At 50.5% G+C, this 13,573-nt stretch overlaps 1 long non-coding RNA gene across 1 annotated transcript in view; it reads left to right on the top strand.

Moving 5' to 3' along the window:
* The window catches only part of LOC116987088, a 41,290-nt gene extending 28,431 nt beyond the window's left edge, over positions 1-12,859 (top strand). The window contains exon 2 of the long non-coding RNA XR_004415633.1: positions 12,735-12,859. This is a non-coding gene — a long non-coding RNA (uncharacterized LOC116987088). The remainder of the gene's footprint in view (positions 1-12,734) is intronic.
* The last annotated feature ends 714 nt before the right edge of the window (positions 12,860-13,573 follow it).

The raw sequence follows: 13,573 nt of genomic DNA, 5'->3' as shown, positions 1-13,573 counted from the left end.
CTCCCATTTCTCTTCCCTTACCCCACCCCTCTCCCTCCCTCACCCCCCTTCCTTCCCCTCTCTCCCCCACCCCTTCCCCTACCCCTCTGTCCCTCATCCACCACTTCCCCAACCCCTCTGTCCCTCTTCCACCACTCCTGCTACCCCTCTCCCCCTTCCTCCCTCCCTCCCTCCCTCCCCTCTCTTCCACTTCTCTCTCCCCCCACCCCTCTCCCCCTCCAATTCCACCCTCCCCCTCCCTCCACACTCTTCCTCCTCTCCCCCCTCATTCCCTAACCGTGCACATTCTCTGTCTTTAAGAAGGAACTACAGATGCTGGAAAATTGAAGGTTGACATATTTCGGCCAAAAACGTTGCCCTTTTCCTTCGCTCCATAGATGCTGCTGCACCCGCTGAGTTTATCCAGCTTTTTTGTTGTTGTACCAGCCTCTCTCTCTCTCTCTCTGCCCTTTTCTCTTCTCTTGGCTCATGCACGCCCGCTCCAACTGCTCCCCTGCCCCTTCACCTCTCTCCCCCATCCTCTTCTACCCCCCCCCTCCCCCTCTCCCTCTCCACCCTCCTCCTCCCCTTTTTCCACACGCTCTCCATTCAAGAAGACGCTCATCTGTTTGTGGAGGCGCGTGCTTAGTATGTGACCAAAGATCTTATAGCGGAGCTCTCCGCTACAAGGTCTTTGTGTGTGACGACACACGCTCCCCCCCCCCCCCCTCTTCCATCCCTCTCTCCCTTTGATGCAGGGGCCTTTGGTGCATGAGGCGCGCGCATCATCTGAACGCTCAGCGATTATTCGAATTCTTCACTATCCGTCATTCTGACTTTGCTTGTGAAGAGAAAAGTCCTGAATTGCATTTGTCTGATGCAGGAAGGTTGTTCCCGATGTTGGGGAAGTCCAGGACAAGCGGGTCACAGTTTAAGGATAAAGGGGAAATCCTTTAGTACTGAGATGAGGAAAACATTTTTCACACAGAGTGTGGTGAGTCTCTGGAACTCTCTGCCACAGAAGGTAGTTGAGGTCAGTTCATTGGCTATATTTAAGAGGGAGTTAGATGTGGCCCTTGTGGCTAAAGGGATCAGGGGGTATGGAGAGAAGGCAGGTACAGGATACTGAGTTGGATGATCAGCCATGATCATATTGAATGGTGGTGCAGGCTCGAAGGGCCGAATGGCCTACTCCTGCACTTAATTTCCATGCTTCTATGTTTCCCTCTTGTCACCCCTCTCCCTCCCCCACCCATCCCTCTCTCCCCCACCCCTCTTCCCTCTCTACCACCACCCCCTTACCCCTACCCCTCTGTCCCTCTTCCAACCACTCCCCCGTCCCTCTTCTACCACTCCCGCTACCCCTCTACCCCTCCCTCCCCACTCTCCCACTTCTCTCCCACTCTCTCCTCCCCCTCTCCTCACCCCTCTCCCATCCCTCTCTCCCCCTTCCCCCTATCCCTCTGTCCCTCTTCCATCACTCCCCCTACCATCTCCTCCTCCCTCCCCACTCTTCCCCTCTCTCTCCCCACCCCTCTCCCCCTCCCTCCCTCCTCCCCATCTTCCCCATCCCCCCTCCCCCACATCTCTCTCCCCATCTCTCACCCCTACCCCACTCTCCTTTCCCTCCCAAATCTATCCCGTTTCCTCCTCCTCCTCCTCTCCCCTCTTCTCACCCCCCCCCCTCCCCCGCAAATGCCGTTGGGGAAACAAACCCAACGGGTCTGCACTTGGTCTAGTATATTTATATAAACGGGACATTTCTGTGTTTGTTCTTCCAGCTACGAGCTGTTTGGCAGTCAACGGATACTCTGCATGAACAAGGGGGAGGGGGGGAAGGGGGGAGGGGGGGGAGGGGAAGGGGTCGGGAAGGGGGAGGGGAAGGGGGGAGGGGGAGGGGGGAGGGGAAGGGGGGAGGGTAAGGGGGAGGGAAGTGGGGAGGGAAGGGGGAGGGAAGGGGGGGGAAGGGGGGAGGGGAAGGGGGGAGGTGAAGGGGAGGGAAGGGGGAGTGGAGGGGTGGGAGGGACTGGGGGATTTAAGGGAAGTCTGGAGGTTTCGGGGGAGGTGGGGGGGTAAGGGGGGGGGGGAGTTCCGTTTCTTGTCCTAGGGGTCTGTTCCTTTTTTTCTTTTCCTTTTGGCTGGGGGGGTTCTTTTTCTGGGTTTCTTTTCGGGGAGGGGGGGTTTTCCCGGGGGTTCGGGGGGCGGTTTTTCTTTTCCTTTTGCCTTTTCTTTTCTTGTCCGGTTTCTGTTCCTTGATATCTTGCAAGGGGGGAGGGACCTGTCCAAGTGGCACCGCTGCCCAGAGTCTGTCTTGGCACAAAGCAGCAATGTCCGGATTCAGATTCAGATTATTTAATGACCACACAGTCAAGCTGGTGGAATTCATGTTCAGTACAGGATGTTACACAATAGGCTGATTCCCGTCAAACATAACATAAAACACAACAACATACAGGAATGATGTTGGATTGTTTGAAGCACTGGGGCACTGAACATTGGCAGAGGGAGGTATTGAAGATGTTGGTGAACACAGGGGCCAGTTCTGCTGCACAATGATGGAGCACTGCTGGGCTAATGTTGTCTGGGCCTGCAGATTTGATTTTCTTCTGTCTCCTGAAGGTGGTCCTCACCTCGGCCTCCTGGATGTGGAATGGAGGGGGAGGAAGAGGAGAGGGGGACGATGGTGGAGGGACTGGAGACTGTTCAAACCTGCCATAGAAAGTGTTCAGTTTATCTGGGAGTTGGTGATCATTATCTGGGATGGGGGTGGATTTCTTTTTGTAGTTGGTGATTTCCTGAAGTTTTTTCCAGACAGTTCTAGTGTTGTTGGTTGAGATTTCTTGTTCTATTTTGGTGGCATAATTGTGTTTGGCTTTCCTTATTGTAGACCTTAATTTATATTTTGCAGCCATGTAGTCCTGTTTATTTCCAGATTTATATGCAGCATTTTTCTCAGTTCTTAATTGTTGAATTTCTTTTGTGAACCAGGGCTTATTGTTGTATTGTTTAACCGTTCTTGAAGGGATACAGAGTTGCTCGCAGAATTGGACATATGACGTTACTGTGTCCGTGTAGTCGTGGAGGTCTCCAGCTGTGTGGAAAACTTCCCAATCAGTGCATGCGAAGCAGCCTTGCAGCTTTTCGATGGCGTCTGTAGACCACGACCTGACAGATTTGGGCGAAGTTCTTGAGGATTTTATTTTTTGCTTGTACTTTGGGATAAGCAGCAGCATCGCGTGGTCTGACTTGCCCAACGGAGCTCCTACAAAGGCACGGTAGGCCTCCTTAAACGGAGTATAGCAGTGGTCGAGTGTGTTGTTCCCTCTGCTGGGGCAGGTCACGTGCTGGTGGTAGTTTGGAAGCTCAGTGGACAGGTTGGTGTGGTTGAAGTCACCTAACATAATTATTGCTGCATCTGGGTATGAATTTTCTGTGTCGGAGATATGACAGGCTAGTTCGCTCATGGCGGCGTTAGCATTAGCCTCAGGTGGAATGTAAACACCGATTACAATGACCGATGCAAATTCTCTGGGGAGGTAGGTGGGTCTGCATGTGGCAGTAAGGTGCTCCAAGAGTGGGGAACATACCTGGCTGAGTGAGGTGAAGTTTGTGCACCAGCGTTGGTTTATCATAATGCATATTCCACCACCTTTTGACTTGAAAGATAGTTCAGCTGACCTGTCGGCTCGGTGAAGTGTATATCCTGGCAGCGTTACTGCTTGGTCAGGCACTGACTGATCCAGCCAGGATTCAGTCAGGCAGATGGCAGAGCAGTTGCTGTAGTTCCTGTTGGTCTGGATCTTGTACCGGAGAGATCTAACATTTGCCAGCTGGAGGGCTGGGAAAGGAAGTCGGAATGGGCGCCTCTTGAACCTCGAGAGGATACCGGAGCGCCTGCTTCGTTTGCCGGTCTGCGGTCTGCGGTTTGCGGTCCGCGGTCGACTTCGTTTGCCGGTCTGCGGCCAGAATGTAGAGAGACCCGGAGAAACAAACTTTATTTCCTTCGGTAGAGATGGCCTCAGGACTCCGTGGATGTTAAGTTTGAAATTTAGGAGTTCCCATCGGGTGTATTGGATTATACATGACACATTACGAACGTATAACGCAGACACAAGTACAATAGACAGGAACACAGCTTGTACTGGGGCGTGACTCGCGGCCGCCATTTTTTCTCACAGCTGCACCACAGCTTGGTTTGGGAACAGCTCTGCTCATGACTGTAAGATATTGCATCAGAATATGTTGGAAGGAACTACAGATGCTGGTTTACACCGAAGATAAGGCACAGAATGCTGGAGTAACTCAGCGGGTCAGGCAGCGTCTCTGGAGAGAAGGAATGGGTGACGTTTCAGGTCGACACCTTTCTTCAGACTGAGAGTCAGGGGAGAGGGAAGTAAGGTGTGAAAACACAGATCAAAGGGGGCGTAGCTCGAGGAAATTGGAGAATGGTTCATTGTCAGCTGAGGGGATGGTGACAAGGAGGAATACTGCCCCTTTACCACGGGTGTGACAGGTTTGTGTCTGTCTTACAGTAATACAGTGTGACCGTCCACAACCTGTGGCCAATAGCACTGTGAGGCTGTGAGGAGAGGGGACGTACGGACAACAGGCCGATTATTCCTGTGATCGAGGCTACCCTTGTCACAGCGTGTAGGCTCCTGAGGTTGAATCGCCCACCGTCAGTCCTGTACTTGACGTGTAAATGATCCCGACCGGGCCCAGCCTGAGGAGGTGCGGGATCAGTATGGCGGAGAAGACCATATTACAGTGTAGGGGCAAGTACGCAGCCTTGCTTCATGCCGTTTATCACTAGTTTGTCACTTCTGCCTCATCTCCATCATCCAATACTTTCACCATCATGCCATCGTGGAACTGCCGGACAACCGTGATCAACCTGCTGGGACCGCCAAAACCTCTCCATTATCTTCCACAAACCATCTCTGCTCACCGTATCGAAGGCCGTGATAAGACCAACAAAGGTCACAAAGAGGTCACTGTGCTGCCCTTGCCATTTGTCCTGGATCTGATGTGCAGCAAATATCATGTCTACATCCACGCTCTGCACAGAACCAACATTGGCTTTCTGGGAGGAGAAGCTTATGGGCCTGTCCCACTTACGCAACTTTTTCAGCAACTGCCGGTACCCGTCATAGGTCGTTACAGGTCGCCGAAAATGTTCAACATGTTGACAATCCAGCGGTGACCAGAACAAGGTACGACTCTTTGGTCGACTACTCATGACCGTACAGGGCTTCATGTACCCCGCAACATGTCACCAGGGTGTCACCTGTATGGTCGTGAGTCGTCTCCTCAGTCGCCCAAAGAGTCGTAGCATCTTTCTGGTCGCCGCTGGATTTTCAACATGTTGAACATTTTTTGCCGACCTGCAATGACCAATGACGGGAGCCGGCAGTCGCCGAAAAAATCCGCATAAGTGGGACAGCCCATAATCTGCTCAAGGTGTTGCAGACGTCGGCTGAGCAGAACGTGAGCCAGGAACATCCCTGTTACAGGCAGGAGGGAGCCACCACGGTGATTGTCACAGGATTGGCGTTCCTCTTGTAGATGTGGATTATGCCGGCATCTCTCAGCTGATCATGGCTGATCATCCAACTCAGTATTCTGAACCTGCCTTCTCTCCATACCCCCTGATCCCTTTAGCCACAAGGGCCACATCTAACTCCCTCTTAAATATAGCCAATGAACTGGCTTCAACTACATTCTATGGCAGAGAATTCCAGACACTCACCATTCTCTGTGTAAAAAATGTTTTTCTCATCTCATTCCTAAAAGATTTCCCCTTTATCCTTAAACTGTGACCCCTTGTTCTGGACTTCCCCAACATCGGGAACAATCTTCCTGCATCCAACCCTTAAGAATCTTGTAAGTTTCTATAAGATCCGCCCTCAATCTTCTAAATTCTAGCGAGTACAAGCCGAGTCTATCCAGTCTTTCTTCATATGAAAGTCCTGACATCCCAGGAATGAGTCTGGTGAACCTTCTCTGTACTCCCTCTATGGCAAGAATGTCCTTCCTCAGATTAGGAGACCAGAACTGTACACAATACTCCAGGTGTGGTCTCACCAAGACCATGTACAACTGCAGTAGAACCTCTCTGCTCCAATACTCAAATCCATTTACTATGAATGCTAACATACCATTCGCTTTCTTCACTGCCTGCTGCACCTGCATGCCTACTTTCAATGACTGGTGTACCATGACACCCAGGTCTCGTTGCATCTCCCCTTTTCCTAATCGGCCACCATTCAGATAATAGTCTACTTTCCTGTTTTTTGCCACCAAATTCGAAAACCTCACATTTATCCACATTATACTGCATTTGCCATGCATTTGCGCACTCACCCAGCCTATCCAAGTCATCTTGCAGCCTCCTAGCATCCTCCTCACAGCTAACACTGCCCCCCAGCTTCATGTCATCCGCAAACTTGGAGATGTTGCATTCAATTCCCTCGTCCAAATCATTAATATATATCGTAAATAGCTGGGGTCCCAGCACTGAGCCTTGCGGTACCTCACTAGCCACTGCCTGCCATTGTGAAAAGGACCCGTTTACTCCTACTCTTTGCTTCCTGTTTGCCAGCCAGTTCTCTATCCACATCAATACTGAACTCCCAATACCATGTGCTTTAAATTTGTATACTAATCTCTTATGTGGGACCTTGTTGAAAGCCTTCTGAAAGTCCAGATATAACACCTCCACTGGTTCTCCCTTATCCACTCTACTAGTTACATCCTCGAAAAATTCTATAAGATTCGTCAGACATGATTTACCTTTTGTAAATCCATGCTGACTTTGTCCAATGATTTCACCACTTTCCAAATGTGCTGCTATCCCATCTTTAATAACTGACTCTAGCAGTTTCCCTACTACCGATGTTAGACTAACTGGTCTGTAATTCCCCGTTTTCTCACTCCCTCCCTTTTTAAAAAGTGGGGTTACATTATCTACCCTCCAATCCTCAGGAACTACTCCAGAATCTAAATAGTTTTGAAAAATTATCACTAATGCGTCCACTATTTCTGCGGCTACTTCCTTAAGTACTCTGGGATGCAGCCTATCTGGCCCTGGGATTTTTGGCCTTTAATCCATTCAATTTACCTAACACCACTTCCTGGCTAACCTGGATTTCACTCAGTTCCTCCATCTCATTTGACCCCCGGTCCCCTGCTATTTCCGGCAGATTATTTATGTCTTCCTTAGTGATAACAGAACCAAAGTAGTTATTCAATTGGTCTGCCATGTCCTTCTTCCCCATGATCAATTCACCTGATTCTGACTGCAAGGGACCTACAGAAGGGGGGGGTGAGGGAGGAAGGGGGGGGGACAGGAGGGGGGGGGGGGGGGGGGTGGAGAGAGAGCAGAAGCTTCAGAGTAGTGTGTTCAGTGTTGGTCGGGTCAGCATGTGATCAGTATGTATTCAGTATTTACTTTAATGTCATTTTAACTGAGTACTTACATCCATAGACGAAACGAAAAAAATGTTTCTCAATCAGTTCCCGTCAGTGCAATTAATAAAAACAGGATAAATACATATAGCTTTAAAAATTAAAATTACCATATCTAAAAGAGGCCTAAAAATTGAAATAAAAGAGACATTCAGACCGAACAGTGGCTTTGCTTTGACAGGTGCCTAGCTGTCATAGTATGGGCGAGGTTAGATATGTTGGTGTATGGGGAGGGGACACGATCCGTTAACCAGTCTTATTGCCTGTGGGAAGAAGCTGTGGAGCATCCTGCTGGTTTTGCAGCTGATGCTCTTGTACCTCTTCCCAGATGGCAGAATGGAGAAGATGTGGTGTGATGGTTGATAGGGGTCCTAGATAATGGAGATGGCTCTGCTGATGCCCCGCTTCTTATAGATCTCCACCAGGAAAGGGAGTGGGGCACCAATGATCCTGCTGGCTGTCTTCACTATCCTGTTGAGTAGGTTTTGCTCATAAGCCTTGCAGCTCCCTAACCAGGAAGTGATGCCGTAGGTCAGTATGCTCTCGATGGTGCCCCTGTAGAAGGTCCTTAGATAAACAGTTGGGAGACCTCAAAGTTCAAAGTAAACTTTATTGTCAATTCAAATAATGCAACAAGTAGTTACACAGAGGATTGAAATTGCGTTTCCCCATACTCCAAATGTGCAAGTAATATTTATAACACAGACAGACAATATACCAATAAAGATAGACAATGGACATATACATTATATAACATATACACAGTGTGCCAGAGTGTAGTAAAATGTTGAGGTATGTTATTAAGGTGCAATAATAAAAGGTGCAATATAGAAAAGTGCAAATAGCATACTGCAGACATTGAGTTAAAGTTATTTTGACAGTCAGTTGGTCTTTGTTTGTGTAATGTTCATGGAATTTTCTTGAGTGTGTTGAGTAGTCTGATGGCCTGAGGGAAAAAAGCTGTTTTGAATCTGGTGGTTTTGCTCCGCATGCTGCGGTAGCGCTTGCCGGATGGTAGGTGGGTGAACAGTTTGTGTGCTGGGTGGGTGGTGTCTTTGATTATATTGGTTGCTCTCTTGCGACAGCGAGATGGGTATAGTCCTGGATTGCTGGTTGGGGTGATCTGGTGATCTTCTCCGCTGTCCTCGCCACTCTCTGTAGGGCCTTCTGGTCAGCAGCAGAGCAACTGCCATACCAGACTGAGAGACTGCTGGTAAGAATACTCTCAATGGCACCCCTGTAAAAAGTGGTGAGGGCAGAAGGGGGGAGGTCGGCTCTCCTCATCCGTCGAAGGAAGTGGAGGCGTTGCTGTGCTTTCTTGACTAGGGAGATGGTGTTGGTGGACCATGTCTGATCATCTGTGATGTGCACTCCCAGGAACTTGGTGCTTTTCACAGACTCCACTGCACTGCCATTTATGGTGAGTGGGGTGTGTGCTGTCTGTTTCTTCCTGAAGTCCACAGTTATTTATTTTGTCTTATTGACATTGAGTTGAAGGTTATTGATGTCACACCAGTTGATGAGTTGTTGTACCTCCTCTCTGTAGGCTGAGTCGTCATCGTGGCTGATGAGACCCACCACTGTTGTGTCATCTGCGAACTTGATGATGTGGTTCGAATTATGTTTGGCACAACAGTCATGTGTCATCAGCGTGAACAACAGAGGGATCAGCACACATCCCTGTGGGACCCCGGTGTTCATGATGGTGGTCTCTGATGAGTTTTTGCCAACTCTTACTGTCTGTGGTCTGTCGGTGAGGAAGTCCAGTAACCAGTTGCATAGTGGGGTGCTGATGCCTATTTCGCCGAGTTTATTCACCAGGTGTTGAGGTATGACTGTGTTGAAGGCGGAGCTGAAGTCGATGAAACAGCATCCGCACGTAACTGTTATTGTTTTCCAGATGAGCCAGTGCTGTTGCTATGGCATCATCAGTGGAACGGCTGGGACGGTATGCAAACTGGAATGGGTCAAATGTAGAGGGGAGACTGGATGTTATGTGGGCCTTGACCAACCTTTCAAGCACTTCATCATGATGGACGTGAGTGCTATGGGCCGGTAGTCGTTCAGTGTTGAGGCTGGGGATTTCTTGGGTAGCGGTATGATGGTGGTGGCTTTGAAGCATGCTGGTATGATGGCTTGGCTCAGAGAGGTGTTGTAGATGTCAGTGAGAACATCTGTGAGTTGGTCAGCACAGTCTCTGAGCACACGCCCCGGTATGTTGTCAGGACCGCAGCTTTTCTGGGGTTCACCTTGAGTAGGGTCCTGCTTTCCTTAGTCTCCCGTAGAGGGTGGAGCCGCTGCTGAGCTCTTTTGATCACTGCTGTGGTGTTGGTCGTAGAGGTCAGGTCGTCCGCCATGTGAAGTCCCAAGAACTTCACACTGCTGACCCTCTCCACAGCAGCTGCCATCAATATGCAGCAGTGTGTGATGGTGTTTTCCAGCCCTCCTGAAATCGATCACCATTTCCTTGGTCTTTTCACGTTGAGGTGAGATTGTGAGATCTGCACCACTCTGTAAGCAGCTCCACCTCCATCCTGTACGGCCGACTCATTGTTGTCACTGATGAGACCCACCACTGTTGTGTCATCAGCGAACTTATTGATGTAATGGCAGTACAGTCATGTGTAAGCAGACTGAAACAGCAGGTGGCTTAGGACACATCCTTGGTGAGCCAGTGCTCACAGCGATGGTTCTTGATGTCCGGCTGCCCACCCTGACTTCTGCTGCCGTTGTGTCAAAATGTTAAGGACCCAGTTGCAAGTGCCAGTGTCCACCTTCAACAGCTTCAGCTTCTCCACCAGCTGCTGAGGAATGATAGTGTTAAAAAGCGGAGCTGAAGTCTATGAAGAGATCCTGGCATAGGTATTCTTCCGGTCGAGATGTGATAGTGCGAGGTTGTAGAGACTGCGTCCTCTGTGGACCGGTTGGCTCAGTAAGCGAAACTGCAGTGGGTCCAGGTTGGCATCGATGGGCCGAATGGTCGCCTGCTCTGTGGTCAGATTCCCAGGGCATGATTGGCTCGGTCTTAGTGTGGCTACAAGGGTGGAGAGAATGGCCACCACAGTGATGGTGGCCACAGTAGACCTTGTCCCAGCTGTGATCTCCAGGTAGCTGGGACACCTCAAGGTTGGAGCATGTCCAAGTGTAGGATCGGGACACTCTCTGTTTTGCCCCAAAGTGGACTTGACTTTGGTGGGATTTGGGGCTGTGTCTAATCATGTCAGAGAGAGTAATCGAACCACTAACTCTTGCCATTCCACCATCTAGAGAGCATCGTTGATCAAAGTGGCCACCAGACCAAAACTGCAACTGGACATAACGGTAAGAGGCCCGTCCTAAAGCGAGTCGTACACAGATCCTCACTCCCTCCCTCCACCCCACCCCGTCCCCCCCACCACTCACCCCCTCACCCCCACCCCCTCACCCCCCAACCCCCACCCCTCACCCCCTCACCCCCACACCCCCACACCCCACCCCTCACCCCTCACTCCCCCCCCCACACCCCACCCCCCACCCACACGGACACACTTCAGCCATGCGCAAGGGGCAGTTCAGAGCTGTGATGGACACTAGGTGGGAAGAATGCAACACTGGTGCAGCGGGTATAGCTGCTGCCGTCACGGCACCAGAGACCCGGGTTCCATCTCGACTACAGGCGCTGTCTGTACGGAGTTTGCATGTTCTCCCCGTGACCTGTGTGGGCTTATTCCGGGTGCTCCGGTTTCCTCCAACCTCTAAAGACGTGCGGGTTTGTTGGTTAATTGGCTTGTTGGGCTGAAAGGCCTGTTTCCGTGCTGTATCTTTAATTCATTCACTCAAGTCTGGAAGTTGAGGTATAATCACCTTGCCCTTGGCTCAGTGGCCTGAAGGAAGGTTCCTCCCTCACTAACCCTCATCATTTTGTTTCTGTAGCAGCGATCATTGGTGGTGTCATCGGTGGCGTTGCCCTTGCCACAGTCCTCGGTGCCCTCGGTGCCTTCATCTACAATCGGAACACACGGTAAGAAATATAATTTCTGTCCTTGCGTTTCTCGTCAGTATGTTGTAACTCGGTAAAGAGGCACGGTGGTGGTGCAGCGGGTAGAGCTGCTGCCTCACAGCGACAGAGACGCGGGTTCGATCCCGACTACGGTGCTGTCTGTATGGAGTTTGCACGTTCTCGCCCCGTGACCTGCGTGGGTTTTCTCCAAGATCTTCGGTTTCCTCCCACATTCCAAAGACGACAGGGTTTGTAGATTAATTGGCTTGGTATAAAAATGTAAATTGTCCTCAGTGTGTGTGTAGGATAGTGTTAATGTGCGGGGATCGCTGCATCTTTAGCGGGAAGTCGGGAATTACAAACCATACACCTCAAGATTAAATATTCTTCAGGAAAATATTGGTCAACATTATGATTCCCCGTCCCCAGTGTGGAGTCACTGGATCCTTGTTGTGACGCTGTGTTTCCAGTGTTTATCTCCCACAGCTGGACCAGCCGCACATCTGGACTAATGAGTCTGTAGCTGAACGCAGGTGTGCTCCACAGCTGGACATCGCACCCTCCCACATCTGGATACGCCCCCCCCCACAGCTGGATAACCCTCCCACATCTGGATACGGCCCCCCCCCACAGCTGGACTGTCCCCGCCCCCCAAGTGGATACGGCCCCAACACAGCTTGACCAGCCGCACATCTGGACAAATGAGTCTGTAGCTGAACGCAGGTGCCCCACAGCTGGACATCGCCCCACTCCTACATCTGTATACCCCCCTCCTCACAGCTGGATATGGTCCCTCCCCACAGTTGGATAGCCCTCCCACATCTGGATTCTGCCACTCCACAGCTGGACCGGCCCCTCCGCATGGCTGGTGCTGACTTCTCCCACATCTGGACTTACATCTGTCGCTGAACGCAGGACTGCCCCACAACAGGGCATCACCCCCTCTCACATCTGGATACGGCCCCTCCCCACAGCTGGATACCCTCTGTCCCCACAGCTGGATATGGGCCACAAATGGCTAGGACCCTTGCACATCTGGACACCGGTCCCCACAGCTGTATACCGGCCCGCTCCACAGCTGGGGTCGTCATGATGCAGCTTTATAGGACATTGGGGTGCAGTTCTGGTCACCCCATTAGGTTGAAAGGTGTGGAGTTATGGACTTGGACCTGAGAATCCCCCGTACATCCCTCCGATACAAAGCTGCCGAGAGACATCGCATCACTAATCTTTGTCACGGAGTTTGACAAGTTTAAGTGTTCACTACATTCTACATTGCCATTAGTTTGATCATTTTCTCTCTATTTAGATCCCTCGAGACGGTCAAGTCAACTTTACTTGAAACAGGAAGCAAAGATGGCTCACTATCTCCGAGGACAGCAATGTAACGCCTCCACCTCAGACGTTTATCTCTCCTCCGTTCACGACAAAATAGAACTTAATTTATCCCAGGAGGGAAATTAATGGATGAAAAGTGTGGTCGAGGGGAATTGGGAATCACTTATTTTGGGAAGGAGATGAGGAGGAATTTCTTTAGTCAGAGTTAAGTCAAGTCAGAGAGTTTATTGTCATGTGTCCCAGATAGGACAATGAATTCTTGCTTGCTGCAGCACAACAGAATATTGTAAGCATAAATACAGAACAGTTCAGTTCAATATACACATAAATAAACAGATAAAGTGCAATAGCTGTTACAGTTCAGAGTCTGTTTGTTGGTGGGTTAATAGCCTGATGGCTGTGGGGAAGCAGCTGTTCCTGAACCTGGATGTTGCAGATTTCAGGCTCCTGTACCTTCTACCCGATGGGAGCGGAGAGATGAGTGTGTGGCCAGATGGTGTGGGTCCTTGATGATGCTGGCAACCTTTTGAGGCAGCGACTGCAATAGATCCCTTCGATGGTGGGGAGTCAGAGGCGATGGTGGAATGGGCAGTGGTCACACTTTCTGCATTCTTTCCGTTCCTGGACGCTCAAGTTGCCGAACCAAGCCACGATGCAACCGGTCATCGTGCTCTCCACTGTGCACCTGTAGATGTTCGAGAGAGTCCTCTTGACAAACTGACTCTCCGTAATCTTCTCAGGAAGTAGAGGCGCTGATGTGCTTTCTTTATAATAGCATCATGTGCTGGGACCAAGAAAAATCTTCGGAAA

Source organism: Amblyraja radiata, chromosome 24, assembly GCF_010909765.2.
Source record: "Amblyraja radiata isolate CabotCenter1 chromosome 24, sAmbRad1.1.pri, whole genome shotgun sequence".
NCBI lineage: Eukaryota > Metazoa > Chordata > Chondrichthyes > Rajiformes > Rajidae > Amblyraja > Amblyraja radiata.
Note: the sequence above shows the minus strand (reverse complement) of the source record. Positions and strands in the feature narration are given on the sequence as shown.